Consider the following 21,734-nt stretch of genomic DNA (forward strand, 5'->3'; position numbering starts at 1 on the left):
TATACAGCCTTGACATACTCATTTCCCTGTTGTTCCATGTCCAGTTCTAAATGTTGTTTCCTGACCTGCATACAGATTTCTCAAGAGGCAGGTCAGGTAGTCTGGTATTCCCATCTCTTGAAGAATTTTCCAGAGTTTGTTGTGATCCACACAGTCAAAGGCTTTGGCATAGTCAATAAAGCAGAAGTAGATGTTTTTCTGGAACTCTCTTGCTTTTCGATGATCCAGTGGATATAGGCAATTTGAACTTTGGTTCCTCTACCTTTTCTAAATCCAGCTTGAACATCTGGAAGTTCATGGTTCACATACTGTTGAAGCCTGGCTTGGAGAATTTTGAGCATTACTTTGCTAGCGTGTGAGATGAGTGCACTTGTTTGGTAGTTTGAACATCTTTGGCATTGCCTTTCTTTGGGATTGGAATGAAAACCGACCTTTTCCAGTCCTGGGGCCACTGCTGAGTTTTCCAAATTTGCTGGCATATTGAGTGCAGCACTGTCACAGCATCGTGTTTTAGGATTTGAAACAGCTCAACTGGAATTCCATCACCTCCACTAGCTTTGTGCATGGTGATGCTTCCTAAGGCCCACTTGACTTTGCATTCCAGGGTGTCTGGCTCTAGGTGCGTGATCATACCATTGTGATTATCTGGGTCGTGAAGACCTTTTTTATATAGTTATTCTGTGTATTCTTGCCACCTCTTTTTAATATCTTCTGCTTCTGTTAGGTTCATATCATTTCTGTCCTTTATTGTGCCCATTTTTGAAAAACAAGCTTTGATTCTGCCTATTAGCAGTAGTAGAAAAATAACAAAATGCTGACCAAGGTGGAAAAGCAAGCTATGGACAGTGGGATACAACGGTTCCCCATCTGATGCTCAGCTTCCCCTGCTGCACAGGCTTGGCTGTGTCAACAGCTGAGCTGCTTTGCTTCCCTCAGCACGCAGACCTCTTACTTTCAGCCCGTTGATCTATCACAGCTAGAGTTAGCTGTGCTTTTATTCTTATTTACTACGATTATTTGAAAACAACATTTATATGAGATCCTTCCCCTACTCTCCCTGCTCCCGAGAAGCCTCTCTTGCTTCTGTCTCTCCATAACTACATCACTTCTTTTCTTTCCTTTCTTCACCTTTTGCTCTCTCTTCACATCTCTTTCTCACATGGTTTGAAATTTCTAAGGAAGGTTGAAAGGAACTACCAAGATAAGAGAAACAAAGGTACCTGATGTGTTTTTAAATTTTAAACACAAAACCCACCTCCACTTCTTTTTTAGTTGTACAGTGCTCAGAGTCAATCCAGAATTCATCACTTTCCTCTACTTAAATCTATACAATGGCATCTCAGCCTAGGGTAAAATGCGCCTAAGATGTTTTACTTTCTTGACCTCAAGCATGTTTTATTACTTCAGAGGAAGTCATTTAAATTTTTTAGTGATTTTTTCCTGTGGCTTTAGTGGTAAAGAACCAGCCTGTCAGTCCAGGAGATATAAGAGATGTTGGTTTGATCCCTGGGTCGGGAAGACGCCCTGGAGGAGGCCATGGCAACCCACTCCAATATTCTTGCCTGGAGAGTCCCATGGACAGAGGAGCCTGGTGCGCTACAGTCCATGGGGTCACACAGAGTTGGACACGACTTAAGAGACTTAGCACTCACGCATACAATTTTTAAAGGTTACTTTCCATTTATAATTATTACAAAATATTGGCTACATTCCCCATGTTGTACAATATATCCTTGGGCTTATGCTACACCAAGAGTTTGTGCCTCCCATTTCCCCACCCCTATATTATCCCTCCTCCCTTCCCACTGGTAACCACTAATTTGCACTCTGTATCTATGAGTCTGCTTCTGTTTTATTATATTCACTGTGTTGTATTTTTTAGATTCTGCACACAAGTGCAAAATATCATACAGTATTTGTCTTTATCTGACTTAATTCACTTAGCATAATGCCCTCCAGGTCCATCCATGTTGCTACAAATGGCAAAATTTCATTCCTTTCAAGGCTAATATTCCATTGTAGATACATACCACATCTTTCTTATCCCTTCATCTGTTGGTGGACACTTAGGTTGCTTCCACATCATGGCGATTGTAAATGGTGCTGCAATGAACATTGGGAGGCCTGTATCTTTTTGAATTAGTGTTTTTGTGGTTTTCAGAAAGCAAGTCACTTTTTAAAATATAGATCATGTATACACTTGGCAAAGGGAATTAATGTGGAGAACCAGAAACAGTTATCAAAAAAACAGAAGAAAGAAAGAGAGAACAGAATTCATTCTTACAGCCTATTGTTTGGAAAATAAATAGCTCAACCTGAACCCAAACAAAACAAGAATAATAAATGTGCCATTGACTTGGTGGAAATGTCTTGTACCTGGTGGAGAGGAGCATAAATATTCATTGAATATGTTCCTTACATTTATCTTGGTCTGCAAAGTTAAAAACCTCTTAAACTTATTGAGACCTCTCAGGGCTATTTCTTGCCACTTTCTCTGAGTGTTCTGAATTCCTGTGTAGGTCTTTTTTTTAAACTACTTTTATTGGCTTGTAGTTGCTTTACACTGTTATGTTAGTTTGTATTGTATATCAAAGTGAATCAGCTATACATATACCTATATCACTTCTGTTTTGGATTTCTTCCCCATTTAGGTCACCACAGAGCTTCAGCAGAGTTCCCTGTGCTATATGTAGGCTCTCATTAGTTATCTATTTTATACATAGCATCAATAGTGTATATATATATACTCTATGTAGAATATATGTCAATAGTATATAGTGTCTCAACCTCCCAATTCTTCCCATCCTCTCCTTCCCCCTTGGTCTTCATACATTTGTTCTCTATGTCAATGTCTCTCTTTCTCCTTTGCATACAAGATCATCTATACCATTTTTCTAGATTTCACTCATATGTGTTAATGTATGATATTTGTTTTTTTCTCTTTCTGACTTACTTCACTCTCTATCCTGTGTAGATCTTACTCTCAACAAAATCCGGTCAGTGTTTACTGTGTAAACTGGGCTGACATGCTCTGCCTTTAAGATGCTTATTTATTTCTCTAAAACTATAAAACCTCTTCTTTTGAAGTTGAAGTGGAACAAGGCATTCCCTACTACTAATGCAGGGGCACAAAACCATAATTATATGTAGAGTATAAAATAAATGTCTTTTATTCAAAGTGCACAAAGATGAATAGGGGGAAATAGGAAAGAACTAAATTAACATCCTCAGTATACTCACGGAAGTTACTAATAGCAGTTCATGATTTTTGTTAAATAATGTACAGTGAAGGAGACTTAAATGTCTTCTTTCAAAACTGCTTACTTTTTTAAAGTAAATTTTAAAGTGCACTTAGAGTCTTGAGTGTTTTCCTTATCTATGTGACACAGTAAGTTTACAGACACTTAATGAGTGCTCTCGAGGTAGGGAAAGAAAAACGTGAATTCAAGCAGAAATCAATTTAGTTTTAAAGTTAAGGCTTCCGATTTCTTGGTATACCTGAATAAGATTTCATTCTCAAAAATGTCTGGGTTCTCAGCGGTGAAATGAAAGGGAGTTAAGTGCATCCAGGAGACACTGGCAGATGAGAGAAGGCTGCACTGGCAGGTCAGGCAAACTCCTGGGAGCCGGATTTCAGTCTCATGTCCCTGGTGAGGGCTGGAAGATGTAATCGTGCTGGTGAATCCTGCACAGAGTCCCTGGGAAAATACATTCCCCACAGAGACTGTCCAGAAAAGAAGAAAGAAAAGTTCAAGAAGTACTGGGGTTTTCTGGAATGTTATCTAGTCTCAGTAGCCAAGGAGAGACTGAATAGATTTCATGTGTGTGTGTGAAATGAGAGTAAGTTAAATGAAATCTGTTTTTTAGTCTATTTTTAATTCTTGATTCATGTATATGTAAGACTCTGTTTAAAAGTATAATTCAAAATGATACATGTACCCCAATGTCATAACAGCACTATTTATGAAATATTACCCTGCCGTGAAAAAGAATGAAATGCTGCCTAGCAGCAATATAGACGGAGCTAGAGATGATCATACCAAGTGAAGTAAGCCAGACAAATGCCGTGTGATATCACGTCTCTGTGGAATCTAAACTACGGCAAGTGAACTTCCGTACAAAACAGAAACAGACTCACAGAGAGTGAAGGGATGGGTTGGTAGTTTGGGATTAACAGATGCAAACCATTATATTTGAATGGATGAACAACAAGGTCCTACTGTATAGCACAGGGAACTATCTTCAGTATCCTGTGATAAATCATAATCGGAAAGAACATTAAAAACAATGTATATATTTATATATAATTAAATCACTTTGCTGTACAGCAGAAACTAAGATTGTAAATCAACTATACTTCAAAATATAGATTAAAAATTTTTTAAATACCAAGACCCTGTCTGAGCACATTATGTTATGTAAAGGCTACACGAGAATGGACTCTCCAGACTGAATTTCATGTGTGGTTTGTCCAGTATCTCTCTGCTTGGCATTCTGTACTTTGGACGCACACACCCTTGCTTTTGCTGCTGAAGACCACACAGCCCAACCACTTTCAACTGAACATGACCTTTGAGCTGTTTTTCCAAGAGTGGCTTGAGGTTTGAGCTGTTATTCCCTCTTATGTGGTTTCTCTTTGTGACCCAGTGCACATGTGTCCACAAGCTCCGGCTGAAGTTAGACGCTGCAGCTGAAGAATAGTTTTCTTCAGTGAAAAGCAAAGTGGTTCAGGAAAAATAATGACAAGGTTTATTGAGCACCCACTGTATGAAACTCAGTCCTCAGGCTTCACTTCAACAAACTCATTTAATCTTGACAATCTTGTTATATAGACCCTATTATTAATACCATTATTATTCCCTTTAATAAATGGACAAAACGGATACACAGAGAGACTCAGTAATTCACCCAAGGGTACACGGCCCATAAAAAGAGCCAGGATACGAACTCAGGAAGTCTGGTTCTAAGGCCCCCACTCTTAATCACTCCATTACTAGAAGAGAAATCATTTGCAACTAGTACATTAAAACAGTAAAATAAGAGGATTCCCTGGTGGTCCAGCGGTTAGGACTCTGCATTCTCACTGCCAAGGGCTCAGGTTCAGTTCCTAGTTGGGGAACTAAATTGCACAAGACCCATGGCATGGTCAAAAAATAAAATAAGGAATTGGCAAGGGACTACTTTCGTGGTCCAGTGGCTAAGCCTGAGCTCCCAATGCAGGGGGCCTGGGTTTGATCCCTGATCAGGGAACTAGATCTGCCATGCTGCCGCTAAGAGTTCACATTTCGCAACTAAAGATCCTGCATGCCACAGCTAAGACTAGGCCCAGCCGAATAAGTAAATAAAAATAAAATTTAAAGAAAAAGGACTTGGCAATTAAAGAAAAACAAGAAATAAAAAACAGTGAAAGATATCAAGACAAAACATCTCCCCAGACCCCCAAAACATTAGGGTCTAATGGACACATTACCTATTTTATAGTCAGGAAGAGTTTTTATTTTCTCTAGTCGTGAAGTTTGCTGCTCATTGGATAACCAAGGGTTCCCCTGAATGTTCTAAGCCCCTGGTAACATTTAAAGCCATGTGGTTAGTTCTGGCATAGGTGGAAAGTACAAGTGATGCAGGCTATCTCTGGACGGAAAATTTTAATTCTTCAGTCCTATGGTGGTCCTTTGGGTCTCTGTTCACCTCCATGGTGATGGAGGAAACCACTGTGGTCTAGATGCTGTTGCTAAAGGTTGGTAAAGCCTCAGTTAGCCCGTCTGTGAGTAATCGCATGACCCTCCACGAGCCCATTGGGCTGTGAACTATGAGTGAGGAATACACCTTAGTTGTGTTCTAAGTTTAAGATCCTGTAATTTTAGTTTTTTTATGTGAATATGCTAGAGGAGAGAAAGTCACTTAAGGAAAAATATATTGATCAGCTAGGTTGTGATCAACTCTGGCTTCCCAAATAGAGTATCACAAACTGGGTAGCTAAAAAAACAACTTCCATTTATTTTCTCATGGTTCTGGAGACTGGAAATCTAAGATCAAGGTGACAGAGGGGCTGGTTTTGGTGAGATCGCTCTCTTTGGGTGGCAGAGGCTGCTTTCTCGCTGCGTCCTCACATGGCCTTTCCTCTGAGTGCAAAGGACAGAGAGAGAGACAGTATTGGTGTCTCTCCCCCTTCTTGTAAGGCCACTGGTCATACTGGAGTTAATTCCTACCCCTGGGCTGTCATGTAATCTTGATCACTTCCTTGAAGGCCCTGTCTGCAGACACAGTCGCATGGGGGATGAGGGCTTCACCGTGTGACTTGCGGAGACACAGTTCAGTCCGTAACGACGCGTGCAGTCACACAGGGATTCAGCAGGAGGAACACAGGCTGTGTCTTCAAGTATGCAAGGTTATGGTCAGACTTTTCTGCCTACTGGAGTGTCTAAGCTGTTTTCCATAGACAAATGTCTTGCAGACCATCAGTTCAGTTCAGTTCATTTCAGTCACTCAGTTGTGTCCGACTCTTTGCGACCCCATAACTGCAGCACACCAGTCCTCCCTGTCCGTCACCATCTCCCGGAGTTCACTCAAATTCACGTCCATCACGTTGGTGATGCCATCCAGCCATCTCATCCTCTGTCGTCCCCTTCTCCTGCCTTCAATCTTTCCCAGCATCAGGGTCTGAATTTTCAAACGAATCAATTCTTCACATCAGTTTCAGCTTCAGCATCAGTCCTTCCAATGAATATTCAGGACTGATTTCCTCTAGAATGGACTGGAGACAGCCTGCTGGAGATCAAACCCCAGCTCGACTTCTGAGTCATGTGGCCTTTGGCCCATTTCTTCACCTCTGTGTGCCTTGGTCTCCTCCTCTTCAAAGCGTGGATAAGGGTTAGCACCTTCCACTTAGAGTCCTGTGCTGTGTGCTTAGTTGCTCAGTCATGTCCAACTCTGCGATCCCATAGATTGTAGCCTGCCAGGCTCCTCTGTCCATGGGATTTTCCAGGCAAGCATACTGAAGTGGATTGCCATTTCCTTCTCCAGGGGATCTTACCAACCCAGGGATCAAACCCGCATTTCCTGCATTGACAGGCAGATTCTTTACTGCTGAGCCACCAGGGAAGCCCATGACAGCATGTGGGCCCCATCCAATTCCTGCATTCTTATTTGGATCAAAAGTCGTACTTCAAAACTCCATGGACATGTTCAGGTTATCCTACATCAAGGACAGCATTCCTGGCCCTACCACATGGCCCAAGGATAAAGTGCTGACGTTCTTGGTGTTTCATCAAACACACACTCACTCTGTCTGGAACACAGTTGCTGACCGTCAGTCTCTTGGTGACATCCTTCCACCAGCGCTTCACCTTTAGCTTACAGCTTTGCTTGCCTGCTGCCTGTGCATTCAGGTCTTTTTTTTTTTTATCCTAGCTGCATCCTTATTGGGGTTTTTCCCTTTCCTTGACCTCTCCCTCCCTTGACAATTTCTCCTGAGGGCACTTCCTCAGTAAGTCACACACAAGCTCATCTCAGGGGCTTTTTCTGGGAAAACGGATCTAAAATGGATGTGCAAAGATTTCATGAAAAGCAGAAAGATGTTCAAGAGAGGGCACTGCAATGGGAATTTGCTGTATGACTTGGGGAGCTCAAACGGGGCTGTGTAACAACCTAGAGGGGTGGGACGGGGTGGGAGGCAGGAGGGCGGTTCAAGAGGGAGGGGACATATGGTTTTGTGTATGGTTGATTCCTGTTGATGTATGGCAGAAACCAACACAATTCTGTGAAGCAATTATCCTTCAATTAAAGAAGAAATTAAAAAGAGAGAGAGAGAGAGGGCACTAAGCCCCAGAGGAACGGGAGCCACAAGGGAGCCTGAGGAAGAGGCTTTGAGAACAAGAACAGTGAGTGTGTTAAAGAGTGAAGACAGGAAAGCAGTCACAATGGGAACCGAGACAGAATAATGGCGTCAGCACATGGACAGGGTGTAAGGAAGATGACCAGTCATGCAACTGGCCCAGCGGAGCTGTGTTGAGACACCAGAATTGCTGTGCAGCCCAAAACAACTTATTGTTTTCTTTGCGGTCTGGCTGTGCCAGCTGTGGAGGGGTCTTCCTGTCTCTCTTTTCTTCCTCTGTGCATCCTTTCAATAAATTCCACTACCCGGAACCCAAATACATCTGTTCTTTGAAAACTAAGAGAGGCTAAGAAATCCACACTATCAGAAATAAAATGAACACCCCGATCGTACATGCATGTATAATGCTTTAGGTATTCAGAATATTTTTACAATTAATATATCCCTTCAGCTCCTTTTAATTTTATTTTTATTATCCAAATTATAACATAGTTTTCAATTTTACAACTTCCAGCTAATGTGCCTTCCATTCTTCATTATGTCACTAATTTAATAACCAACAAAATCTCTTCTAATTTCTTAGTAAATGAGTTTGTTTTGTATAGTTATGAAGGGGAAGATATTTCTTTAGCAAAATAGTTATTGTATCTAACTTTAAAATTAAATATTTGAGACATGAACAATTTACAGTAGAAAGAAGTGGGGAGATTTTAAAAAATGAATACATAAATTCTAAAGCTCAATATATTTTAAATTCTCTAATATATATTAAATTCTCTGGTTCAGTAAGAACAAAGCCCTTATGTCAAGTTTTCCTGCTTTCTGGATACCTATAGGATGAAATAAACAGTATCTTCATATTATATAAATTTTGAACTTCACTCTGACTTATTTTATGCATGTGTGTGTGTGTGTCTGTGAGTGTGTGTTTGTGGTGTTCAGTCATTCCGCCGTGTCCGACTCTTTTGTGACCCCATGGACTGTAGCCTGCCAGGCTCCTCTGTCCGTGGCATTTCCTAGGCAAGAATACTGGAATGCATTGCCACTTCTTCCTTCAGAGGATCTTCCCAACCCAGGGGTTGGACCCACCTCTCCTGCGTCCCTTGCATTTGCAGACAGATTCTTTACCACTGCGCCACTTGGGAAGCCCAAACTTTTTTAACATTAGAATATAATTTAACACAATCTTTTACAAATAATGCAGTTATTGATTCTGTGATCACTTTACAATTTATATTAAAAAATCCTCAGTGTATAGGAACGGGTGATTGCAGTACATTAGATCACTATGACTGTAACTGAAATATATTTAAAAAATATATTATTTACTAACCTAGACAGCATATTTAAAAGCAGAGACATTACTTTGCCAACAAAGGTCTGTCTAGTCAAGTTTATGGTTTTTCCAGTAGTCATGTATGGATGTGAGAGCTGGACTATAAAGAAAGGTGAGCACCAAAGAACTGATGCTTTTGAACTGTGGTGTTGAAGACTCTTGAGAGTCTCTTGGACTGTAAGGAGATCCAACCAGTCCATCCTAAAGAAAATGAGTCCTGAATATTCATCGGAAGGACTGATGCTGAAGCTGAAACTCCAATCTTTTGGCCACCTGATGTGAAGAGCTGAGTCATTTGAAAAGACCCTGATGCTGGGAAAGATTGAAGGCAGGCAGAGAATGGGACGACAGAGGATGAGATGGTTGGATGGCATCACCAACTCAACGGATATGAGTTTGAGTGAACTCTGGGAGCTGGTGATGGACAGGGAGGCCTGGCATGCTGCAGTCCATGGGGTTGCAAAGAGTCGGGCATGACTGAGCGACTGAACTGAACTGAACTGAAAGTAACCTATTTACTTGTCTGCTCCTATAAGGCTCTCAGGAAGAGGTGCACAATTTAGCTACATATCAGGAAAGCACAAAACTTCCTGACATTAAAATAAAATGAAACAACCATCTTTCTATCAGAGGAGGCATTTTCTAGCAGTTACTTTATCTTCAGAAATACTCTACCTGAATTTCTTAATGCACCATAAAAAATCCCTTCATTACTTCAAAGGTACTTTTCATAAAGTACATGATCTAGAGTAGATAATCTACAGGATATGCTAAATTAAACAGTAAAAGAGTTTGGGAATTTTTTTAGGAACAGGTTTGCATGAATTCAATGTATATGACCTCATTTTCTGAGCAACCAGCAAATAAAACTATACATGTTAATGGTTTCCATAATATTGGAGCTACTACCCTGAAAAGTATGCTTAAAGATACACAATCAATGCTGGCAACTCTGCCTCATTGAGGATGTGAAAAGATTGCCTTAAACATAAAATCAGGTACCCTTAAGCTTTACTCATAAGGGAAATACAAATTAAAACCATGAGTTTGCATCTCACTAGTTGGCAAAAAGACAACTGTTTCTTTTATTTATTTGGTTGTGCTGGGTCTTAGTTGTGGCATGAAGGATCTTTATTTGCAGCATTCAGGATCTAGTTCCCCAACCAGGGGTCAAATTCAGGTCCCCTGCATTGGCAGCATGCCGTCTTAGCCACTGGACCACCAGGGAAGTTCCCAAGCCAACCCTTTCTCAGTGTACATTGTTGATGAGCCCTGGAAGGTGGGTCTCTCACACTCTGGTAAGGCAATTGATTCGAGCCGATACAATGCACAATTTATCTACTGAAATTATAGATATTACAAATTTCCATAAGTTTATCCAATCAACATACTTGGGGAAAATTACTTCTTTATAATCTATTCATTTTGTCCTTGTTTGTAGTGGCATAAAATTGAAAGCAACTCAAACGCCCACCAGTGAGTTACTGATTAAATTAATATGCTACATCCATATTCTATGGAATATTATGCAGCTGTAAAAAGGAATGAAAATTTTCTCTATGAACTGATGTGGAAAGATGGTGAAGATAAATATTTAGAAAAAATAATTAAGATAGAGAAAAGTGTGTCAAGCATGTAAAAAGGATGGAAAAATAAGAAAATATATGTGCTTGCCTTTTCATAAAGAATGCTGAAAGAATACAAAAGGAAATAATAAAAATGATTACCTACAGGGAGAAAAGTGAAGGAATTTGGCTTCAGGACAAAGGAAGGGAGGCAGAGTCTTCACGTAACTCTACTACCTCTGTAAAGCATTCAGTAATAGTAATGATAGTAATAATAGTAGTAGTAAGTGATAAATCAGGCTCTCCAGTGTCCATCATTTCGGGGATGAGGAATACTGTAGTACAGGAGATGGCAAACTACAACGTGCAGGCCAAATCTGATCCAACAGGTTGTGATAAATTGTTTTACTGGAACACAGCCCCCTCACTGTGTATCACAGAGTATTTCTTATCCTCTTAGCCAAGGTATTTGGTCAGGAATTGGCACTTGATCAAAGACAGGCCAATCAGACTCACTAAAACTCAATTTTAGGATTTTTGCTTGAACTCTCCACAAGACCAGATATGCCCAAAGAAGTGACACAGTGGCCCTGGGGCAATAGAAAGTCAAGGTGCTCACAGTGGGGTGGCGGGGTGGGTAGTGGGTTCTTGCCAACGACCTAAGAGAAGGTAAGTTAATATCTGGGAGAACTTTGTTTTCCTTATAAAGGGAAGACACACATGATTGACACTTCCTGTTCCCTTAACATTCTGCTTCAAATGCTGACATGATGTCTGGAGCTGCAGCAGCTATTTTACAATGGTGAAGCAGCAGTCAAGAGAATAAAAACCAACCTTGCAGGGCTGTGGAGAGTTAATTCTGCTGCTCTAGTTATTTGACAGGTTCCTGTGGGCGGCTGACATGCCTCTTGAGAAACCTGTATGCAGGTCAGGAAGCAACAGTTAGAACTGGACATGGAACAACAGATTGGTTCCAAATAGGAAAAGGAATATGTCAAGGCTGTATATTGTCACCCTGTTTATTTAACTTCTATGCAGAGTACATCATGAGAAACGCTGGGCTGGAGGAAGCACAAGCTGGAATCACGATTGCCAGGAGAAATATCAATAATCTCAGATATGCAGATGACACCACCCTTATGGCAGAAAGTGAAGAAGAACTAAACAGCCTCTTGATGAAAGTGAAAGAGGAGAGTGAAAAAGTTGGCTTAAAGCTCAACATTCAGAAAACGAAGATCATGGCATCTGGTCCCATCACTTCATGGCAAATGATGGGGAAACAGTGGAAACAGTGTGACTTTATTTTGGGGGGCTCCAAAATCACTGCAGATGGTGACTGCAGCCATGAAATTAAAAGACACTTACTCCTTGGAAGGAAAGTTATGACCAACCTAGACAGCATACTGAAAAGCAGAGACATTTCTTTGTCAATAAAGGTCTGTCTAGTCAAGGCTATGGTTTTTCCAGTGGTTATGTATGGATGTGAGAGTTGAACTATAAAGAAAGCTGAACATCAAAGAATTGATGCTTTTGAACTGTGGTGTTGGAGAAGACTCTTGAGAGTCCCTTGGACTGCAAGGAGATCCAACCAGTCAATCCTAAAGGAGATCAGTCCTGGGTGTTCATTGGAAGGACTGATGTTGAAGCTGAAACTCCGGTACTTTGGCCACCTGATGGGAAGAGCTGACTCATTGGAAAAGACCCTGATGCTGGGAAAGATTGTGGCAGGAGGAGAAGGCGATGACAGAGGATGAGATGGCTGGATGGCATCACCAACTCAATGGACATGGGTTTGGGTGAACTCTAGGAATTGGTGGACAGGGAGGCCTGGCATACTGCAGTTCATGGGGTCACAAAGAATCGGACACGACTGAGCAACTGAACTGAACTGTGGGCAGCTTCAGGGAGCTGCTAAGGTCACTTGACTTACTGTCAAGACCTGATCCGGGATCCAGCTCTCAGCTGCCCGTCCAGGGCTCTTCCATATGGAAGGCTCTTCAAGATCTAGAGCCGAAGTTGAAATATCAACTTTAATCTCATGCTGTTCCCCAAACTATGTCTGAGGACTAGGTGTTTCACAGCCTCTTAATGGGTATCATGAGGCAAAGAGGTCCTAGGGTCAAATAGGCTTAGGCAGTGCAGGGTAAACTCAAGTTATTGCAAAATTTCCAGAGCATTGAGTGTGGCAGTATTGATCACAAGTTCCCAAGGGGAAAATAAACGCTGTTGGTTTTTTCCTGGGGGGGCGGGGGGTGCTGCGCTGGGTCTCTGTTGCTGCTCGCAGGCTTTCTCTAGTTGTGGCAAGTGAGGACTACTCTTCATTGCGGTGCATGGGCTTCCCATTGCTGTGGCTTCTCTTGTTGCAGCGCACGGGCTTAGTTACTCTTTGCAGCACATGGGCTTTTCCCAGACCAGGGATGGAACGAACTGGTTCCCCTGCACTGGCAGGTGGATTCTTAACCACTGGACCACCAGGGAAGTCCCCATGTCTATTTTTTCAACTAGGAAACCTTTTTTGTTTTCTCCCAAAGAATCTTATGGGATAAGTGTGCCTTAGAAATTGTTTGGGTGATCAAATGTTTTCTTTTCATATTTGCAGGTTATTTAGGTACATTGTTAGAAAACTTATGAGAAAAATCCTGATAACCTTGTCACTCTGTATTTCCTCTGGGTTAGTTTATCCATAGCTGTGTAGCAAATTACACAAGGCTTAAAACAATACACATGTATTATCTCACAGTTTCTGTGAATCAGAAATCTGGCTCAGGATGCTTCCATAGGCTGCAGTCATCTCAGGCCTGGGCTGTGAAGGTATCTGCTGCTAAGCAAACTCTTGTGGCTGTTGGCAGCCTCAGGTCCTCACAGGCTGCAGGCCAGAGAAAATAGTTCCATGCTACACAGGGCCCCTTTACGGTACTCCTCATTATATCATTGTTCAGTTTCCTGGGAGGGGAGAGAAGAAGGAGGAGATGGAAAAAGAGGAGGAGAAAAGGGGGGAGGCAGAGAGGAGAGGGGAGGGGGAAGGGAGGAGGAGGGGAAGGAGATGAGACTAGTTATTTATAACCTGATTTTTACAATTAATGTTTATTTTTGGCTGTGCTGGGTCTTTGTTACCTTGCGGGCTTTTCTCTAGTTACGGCAGGCGGGGGCTATGCTCTAGTTGTGGTTCACGGGCGTCTCATTGCGGTGCCTTCTCCTGTTGCAGAGCACGGGCTCTAGGGCTCTCAGGCTTCAATAGCCTCGGGCTCCAGTGTTAGTTGTTCAGTCATGTCTGACTCTTTGTGATCCCATGGACTGTATCTTGCCAGGCTCCTCTGTCCACGGAATTCTCCAGACAAGAATACTAGAGGAGGTAACCATTCCCTTCTCCAGGAGATCTTCCCAAGCCAGGGATCGAACCCAGGTCTCCCACATTGCGGCAGATTCTTTACTGTCTGAGCCACCAAGGAAAGCTCCTGGTTTCGAGCGCAGGTTTAATAATTGTGGCGTGCGGGTTTAGTTCTATGTGAGATCTTCCTGGATCACATCCCCTGCATTGGCAGGCAGATTCTTAATCACTGGGCCACCCGAGAAGCCCTAAACCTAGTTTGGAAGTGACAACCCATTACTTTTGCTGTATTCTGTTGCTTAGAAGTGAGTCACTCGATCCAGCCCACACCTAGTGGAGGGGATCACAGGGTATGAACACCAGACGTCAAGGATCACTAGAGGTTGTCTACTACACCCAGTCTCTGAGATTTTCTTGCCACCTTGCTGCCCGCTAGTTTATCCAGGAGATATTTCCGTGAAACAGCATTCGTAGGTGGTGGTTGATTTGAGGCAGGCACTTTCTAGTTTAAAGAAATGGAGAAGTGTTCAGATGGACTCAGGTCATTGGGGATTCTTTTTAGGAGATCCACAGAAGTAAGTCTCACAGTCTATCTGTCATCATTCTAGACACAACAGTCCCGGTAATAGTGCCAAAAACCAACGTGGATTGTATGCTTCCGTTGTGCCAGGTGTTGGTCCAAGTTGTCCTGGATTGTTTCCTTTATTCCTCTGCTGCTGCTAAGTCGCTTCAGTCATGTCCGACTCTGTGTGACCCTCAGACGGCAGCCCACTGGAGTGGGTTGCCATTTCCTTCTCCAATGCATGAAAGTGAAAAGTGAAAGTGAAGTCACTCAGTCATGTCTGACTCAGCGACCCCATGGACAGAAGCCTACCAGGCTCCTCTGTCCATGGGATTTTCCAGGCATGAGTACTGGAGTGGGGTGCCATCGCCTTCTCCACCTTTATTCCTCAGTAGGACCCTAAGTGGGGGCTTCCCTTGTAGCTCAGTTGGTTAAGAGTCTGACTGCAATGCAGGAGACCTGGGTTCAATCCCTGGGTCAGGAATTTCCCCTGGAGAAGGAAATGGCAACCCACTCCAGTATTCTTGCCTGGAGAATCCCATGGACAGAGGAGCCTGGCAGGCTACAATCTATAGGGTCGCAGAGTTGGACATGACTGAATGACTAAGCACACAGCGCAGGACTCTAAGTGGAAGGTGCTAACCCTTATCCCCGCTTTGAAGAGGAGGAGACCAAAGCACACAGAGGTGAAGAAATGGGCCAAAAGCCACATGACTCAGAAGTCGAGCCGGGGTTTGATCTCCAGTAGGCTGTCTCCAGAGCCTGTGCTCTACACCACCAGCTATCTCTGCTTCTGGGAGTTCACAAACTCATCACTTTTCTCCCACATCTCTCCCTCTCTGCTTCCCTCTCCTCTCTGGGGCTACAGGTCACCATCAGGTCCTCTGACTGATACTTATCAACATGGGATGATGTAAGAGTCAAGAGTTCCTCAGTCAACAAAGATTTATAAATGCCAATTCAATGCCAGACTGTGGCGTGTCCAGTAGAGGAGTGTTGGTCGTGCTGGTTCTGTTCCTCTAGAAAGGAGGAAACCTTCTCTGAGACCTGGGCCTCTCATGAGACACAGAATCATCACTTAAATCTTGCCTACAGCGGAAGAGCCAGGCACTGAGGATTAGTCACTTTGTCTTTTCTTGGCCTGGCTTGATCCTCCGTGCGCTTTCTAAGCCAGACTTCTAGAAAAGGGTAGTTTACAGGCCCCGCCCCTGTACCCTTTGCTTCCCTCCCCACTTCGTTCACTGCCATCTGGTTCCTGCTCCTCACCGCTTCCCCACACCAGCCTTGTGAAAGGTAACTGACCAGCTCCTGGTTAACAAACACGGCACACTTTCCCGTGGGGCCACACTGCACGGCTCTACTCTCTCTGCCAGTGCCGGCCTCCCTCTGTTCCTCTTTCTCCGTGGAGCTGCTGGGACATCACCCTCTCTGCTCATTCTTCCATCTCCTTGGCTCCTGTCTCACCTCCCTTGCAGGCTCAGTTTTCATCTTAATTTGGGAGTTCCTTAGGGTTCTGTCCTCAATCCCTTTCTCATTCTTTCTAAACTTGGTTCCACCAACATTTTATCAATGGCCCAACCTTTATCCCTAGATAACCTCTTCTTCTTGAGCAACAAATCTCTCTCTTCCTCTTTTTTAAAAAATATTTGGTTGTGCTGGGTCTTTGTTTAAAATATATTATTATTTTTTGGCTGCGCTGGGTCTTCGCTGCACATGGGCTTTCTCCAGTTGTGGTAAGTGGGGGCTACTCTCTAGTTGTAGTTAAGTGCTGGCTTCTCATTGATATGTCTTCTCTTGTTGAAAAGCACAGGCTCTAGGGTGTCCAGGCTTCAGTAGTTGTGGTGCATGGGCTTAGTTGCCCCCCGGCATGTGGAATTTTCCCAGAACAGGGATTGAACCCATGTACCGTGCCTTGGCAGCGAATTCTTAACCACCAGACAACCAGGGAAGTCCTGTGCCGGGTCTTAGCTGTGGCACGCAGGATCTTTAGTTGTGGCACGCAGGATCTAGCCCCTGACCAGGGATTGAACCTGGGCCCCCTGCATTAGAAGTAGGGAGTCTTAGCCACTGCACCACCAGGGAAGTCCCCAGATCTCTTTATCCATGTGCCTGGATGGATCTCTTTGTCTACATTTAGGATGTCCTCAAGAGTCTGATAACATGTCCAAAGCTGATCTGATCATCTTCCCTCCAAATCTGTGCCTTGTCTCTTGTGCTCCCCGTTTCTGTGACACTGCCTCCACCTCAGACTCAACTCAACTCTGACTTCCACCATCAGTTTCTGGATTCTGCTCTCTTGACACCTCTCTAATCTAGTTCTTCCTCTTTGGATCCCACCCTCAACACTCTTCACATCAAACCTTTTTTTTTTTTTTTTGCATCAACCAAGTCTGATGGTTTTGCTGTTGTCCTAAATGCTCTGATGACTCCCAGCTGGTTGAAAGGTAACGCCGCAACTCCTCAACAAGGCAGACAAACCCTTGATAATATGGTTCTTACTTCCTTTGCAGCCTCATCTTCCAACACACCTTCATTAACACTGAGCTTCGAGTCTTCCTTCCAAGGACTTCCTTGTTCCTGTTTGAAATCCTGCCCTCCCCCATCCCTCTTCCTGGTGTGTCTAGTGAATTTTTACTCAAGTTTCATCTCAAACATTTGCCCTCCTCAGAAGCCCTGTGGTGGAACTGGGCACTCTCTGCTCCTGATGTATCACCACTCCACTAATCACACTGCATGGCTTACAGCTGACTGTCTAACTCCCCGGAGATTCGAACTCAGTGAGGATGTTATAAGCACCTCGTAAGATCAAGAAGTGCAGACAGACAAAACAATACACCCAAGCTTCATGCGCAAACTGGAAACTATTTTTTCTATGTTGGTGAGCTGGAAACTGAGAATTAACCTTATTGCAATTTATTTCTATGGGTTCCTTCGTGGTTCTTCAGTAATGCATTCCTCTCGGAAGTAACCTCTGAAATATCAGATGTTGGCACACGTAGCTTGATGAGATTTCTCACTGGTTCTCCCTTCCAAAGTTCTTTCCACATTGCATACCAGTAATCATTTCAAAACACACACCTGATCATCTTTCTCACCCCATTTCACACATACTACATCCTACTTAAAGCTCTTCATGGCTTCCTATTACTCTTTGGCTACAAAAGAAAAAAAGAAAAAAACACCTCTTACCATAATCCACACCATCTGGCCTTTTCTTCAGCTCCTATCTACTATCTGTGTTGTGGCCATACTGGTCCTTTTCTGGGTTCCTTGTACTTGTCTCCCTAGCCCCACTGAGGGCTTCTCTGCCTGTGCTTCTCTGGATAATTATTTCCATCCTTCTTCCCCTGGTCCATTCACTCTTACCTCCAGACCTCAGCTCTAGTGCTGCCTCCTCAGGGTAAGGTTTTATCTTGTGTGGATCAAATCCCCCCTGTATCTCCCTTCCACTGTATTTGTCACACTCCATTTTTGGTACTTAGTAATGTGATGGTTTAGTCAATGTCCACATCCCTAGGGCTGGAACCACATCCCTCATGTTCCCTCTTACGTCCCATGGTCCACATAAAGCTTGGCATAAAGGTGTTCTGATATAAGCCCCAGGAAGGGCATGAAGCTTTCAGTATAATCAATGCTCAGTAAGTAAACACTTGATTAATTTTTAAAGTAAATTAAGATTTGTATGAAATTGGTTTCTTGGGCTCCAAAGACAATGTGGATGGTGAGTGCAGCGAAGAAATTAAAAGATGCTTGCTCCTTGGAAGAATAGCTATGACAAACCTAGACAGTGTATTAAAAAGCAGAGAGATCACTTCGTTGACAAAGGTCCATATAGTCAAAGCTACGGGTTTTTCAGTAGTCAAGTACAGATGTTAAAATTGGATCATGAAGAAGGCTGAACACCAAAGAATTGATGCTTCTAAACAGTAGTGCTGGAGAAGACTCTTAAGAATCCCTCAGACAGCAAGGATATCAACCAGTCAACCAACCTGAAGGAAATCAACCCTGAATATTCATTGGAAGGGCTGGCGCTGAAGCTCCAATACTTGGCCACCTGACGTGAAGAGCTGAGCTATTGGAAAAGACTCTAATGCTGGAACATATTGAGGGCAAGAGAAGGGGGCAACAGAGGATGAGATGGTAGGATGGCATCACTGACTCAATGGATATGAGTTTGAGAAAACTCAGAGAGATAGTGAAGGACAGGGAAGCCTGGTGTGCTTCAGTTCACGGGGTTGCAAAGCGTTGGACACAACTTAAGAGACTGAACAACAAGTTAGCATAGAAGGTTTCAGTTCAGTTGCTCAGTCGTGCCCGACTCTCTGCAACCCCATGAATCGCAGCACGCCAGGCGTCCCTGTTCATCACCAACTCCTGGAGTTCACTCAGACTCACGTCCATCGAGTCCGTGATACCATCCAGCCATCTCATCCTCTGTCATCCCCTTCTCCTCCTGCCCCCAATCCCTCCCAGCATCAGAGTCTTTTCCAGTGAGTCAACTCTTCACATGAGGTGGCCAAAGTACTGGAGTTTCAGCTTTACCATCATTCCTTCCAAAGAAATCCCAGGGCTATCTCCTTCAGAATGGACCGGTTGGATCTCCTTACAGTCCAAGGGACTCTCAAGAGTCTTCTCCAACACCACAGTTCAAAAGCATCAATTCTTCAGCATTCAGCCTTCTTCACAGTCCAACTCTCACATCCATACATGACCATAGGAAAAACCATAGCCTTGACTAGACGAACCTTAGTCAGCAAAGTAATGTCTCTGCTTTTGAATATGCTATCTAGGTAGGGTCATAACTTTTCTTCCAAGGAGTAAGCGTCTTTTCATTTCATGGCTGCAGTCACCATCTGCAGTGATTTTGGAGCCCCCAAAAATAAAGTCTGACACTGTTTCCATTGTTTCCCCATCTATTTGCCATGAAGTGATGGGACCGGATGCCATGATCTTCGTTTTCTGAATGTTGAGCTTTAAGCCAACTTTTTCACTCTCCTCTTTCACTTTCATCAAGAGGCTTTTCAGCTCCTCTTCACTTTCTTCCATAAGGGTGGTGTCATCTGCATATCTGAGGTGACTGGTATTTCTCCCGGCAATCTTGATTCCAGCTTGTGTTTCTTCCAGTCCAGCATTTCTCATGATGTACTCTGCATAGAAGTTAAATAAGCAGGGTAACAATATACAGCCTTGACATACTCCTTTTCCTATTTGGAACCAGTCTGTTGTTCCATGTCCAGTTCTAACTGTTGCTTCCTGACCTGCATACAGATTTCTCAAGAGGCAGGTCAGGTGGTCTGTATTCCTATCTCTTTCAGATTTGGGGTTTGATAAAGAGTGTTGCAGACTCATTCAATGAATAAGGGAGTCTGTGAGTGAGTGAGTGAGTAAGTGAAGATCAAGAATAACAGTTTTCCCTGCTGCTTTTACCCTCACGGATACTCTGTATTTGTGTATGTACCTTAATAAATGTTCAAAATATTTCCAGGTAAGTGGTCTAATTTGATATTAACAATTGACTTGAAGAGTAGAAAGGGCAACCACTTGCATATGACTTGTCCAGTGTTACATGGCTAGTAAGCAACAAAGTGGGACCAGAACCAAGACTTGTTACTTTTCAGACCAGGGCTCTGGCCATTAAACAACAAAAAGGAAGCAAAAGAAGAAAATGCACAACTGAATAGGCAGCATCTACACAAAAGGCAATAAATAGAGATTATCCAAATAAATTAAAATAAAAACAATTTACTTTAGGCTGATAGAACCTGGGTTCATCGTAGGCGCAAGTTCTCTAAATGCTGGCATGTTTGCATAGGTTAGAGCTCTGACAAAGAGCATGTTACCTAGAATTCTGGTACAACAGGACTCAGTTAATATTCTATCATAATTTTCATTAAAATTTGGATGTTTAATAAATGGCTGTTAAGTCGTTGGTGGGAAAGTTTATTTCTGGAAACATTTTCGTTCTTTAATGAGACTATTTATTTACTTATTATTGTAAGGAAAGGAGAGAAAAGTTAATCACTTAGTGGGCTAAGATTACGTAGCTGGATCCAGTTGTTTTAAAGAGCAGCGTCTAAAAAAAAAATAAAGAGCAGCCTTTAACGATACTTGTTCATTTAGCTCATATCACAGCACTTCTAGTCTTACTATATATACGCAAATTTTTATTGAAATATAGTTTCAATAAAACTTAATTACCTCACTTATATTTAAACTCATTTTGCTTTGAGTTTAGTCTACCCTGTAGCACTTTCTTTTGGGGAGCAGGGGAGTGGGTAAATGGGGAGAAAGATGTAAAACTACAACCTAGACGTGCAAAAATTCGTATACAGGAATCCGTAATTCGCTACCACCTGCTAAAAACAGGATTGGGTAATAGCTGAAAGTCCACAGAAAGTTTCACTCGACTGATGGAATATACGGAACCGTTAACAACGATTTCCTACATTTGCCCACATTTCCAGAGAATCAACGTTATCTCTGCATTCAGGAAAATACAAGAAGTGAAAAACGCCGGAGAAAGTCGCACTTCACTTGCCCCACGTGGTCCTTTCCGCGCTAGGGGCTTCTCCGCCGGTTCCAACGAATTTCCAGCGCCCGCAAACGTGTCCTCGCGCTCGACCTCTAAGGCAGGCGGCGGTCGCAGCTCGCAGAACGGAATCTGAGCGCTGCCGCGGGCGGTTCACTTGACGCGCCAAGTGCGGGCGCCTAGGGGCGGCCGAGTTCTGCGCGCCCGACCTACGCGCCGGGCACTAGGGCAGAGCGCCTGCGCGCCCAGTCACGTGTTGGGCGCTCAGCGCAAAGCGGGTTAAAAGTGACGACCGCGGAGAGCCTGTGAGCGCCTCGCCGGCCCGCGCGGCGCTCCTCGAGTCCCCTAAGCCGGTTCTAAGGGAGGCCGTCCGGCTCTCTATCACTTCCCGCCCTCTCGGCCCGGCTCAGCTCCACGCAACGCCTAGCACACTTCCTCTCCGCTTACACAGGCGCGTGAAACCGCCTTTCAACTGACAATGAAGCCGTAGCCGCGCAGCACGGCCGCTGCGGGCCAACGGGCGCGAGGCCGGGAGGGGGAGGGGGAGGGGAGAGGAGAACGGTTGGGCCAAGCCCCGCCC

General features: G+C 43.5%; 1 long non-coding RNA gene across 1 annotated transcript; it reads right to left on the reverse strand.

Annotated features, from left to right (window-relative positions):
• Positions 1 to 1,660: 1,660 nt before the first annotated feature.
• LOC132658201 (uncharacterized) lies at positions 1,661 to 21,352 on the reverse strand. The gene is made up of 2 exons (XR_009597482.1): positions 21,155 to 21,352; positions 1,661 to 20,698 (listed from the first exon to the last, which is right to left on the reverse strand). It is a non-coding gene; the product is annotated as an uncharacterized LOC132658201 (long non-coding RNA).
• Between the last annotated feature and the right edge of the window lie 382 nt (positions 21,353 to 21,734).

The sequence above is a fragment of the Ovis aries genome, chromosome 19 (genome assembly GCF_016772045.2).
Source record: "Ovis aries strain OAR_USU_Benz2616 breed Rambouillet chromosome 19, ARS-UI_Ramb_v3.0, whole genome shotgun sequence".
In the NCBI taxonomy this organism is placed as follows: domain Eukaryota; kingdom Metazoa; phylum Chordata; class Mammalia; order Artiodactyla; family Bovidae; genus Ovis; species Ovis aries.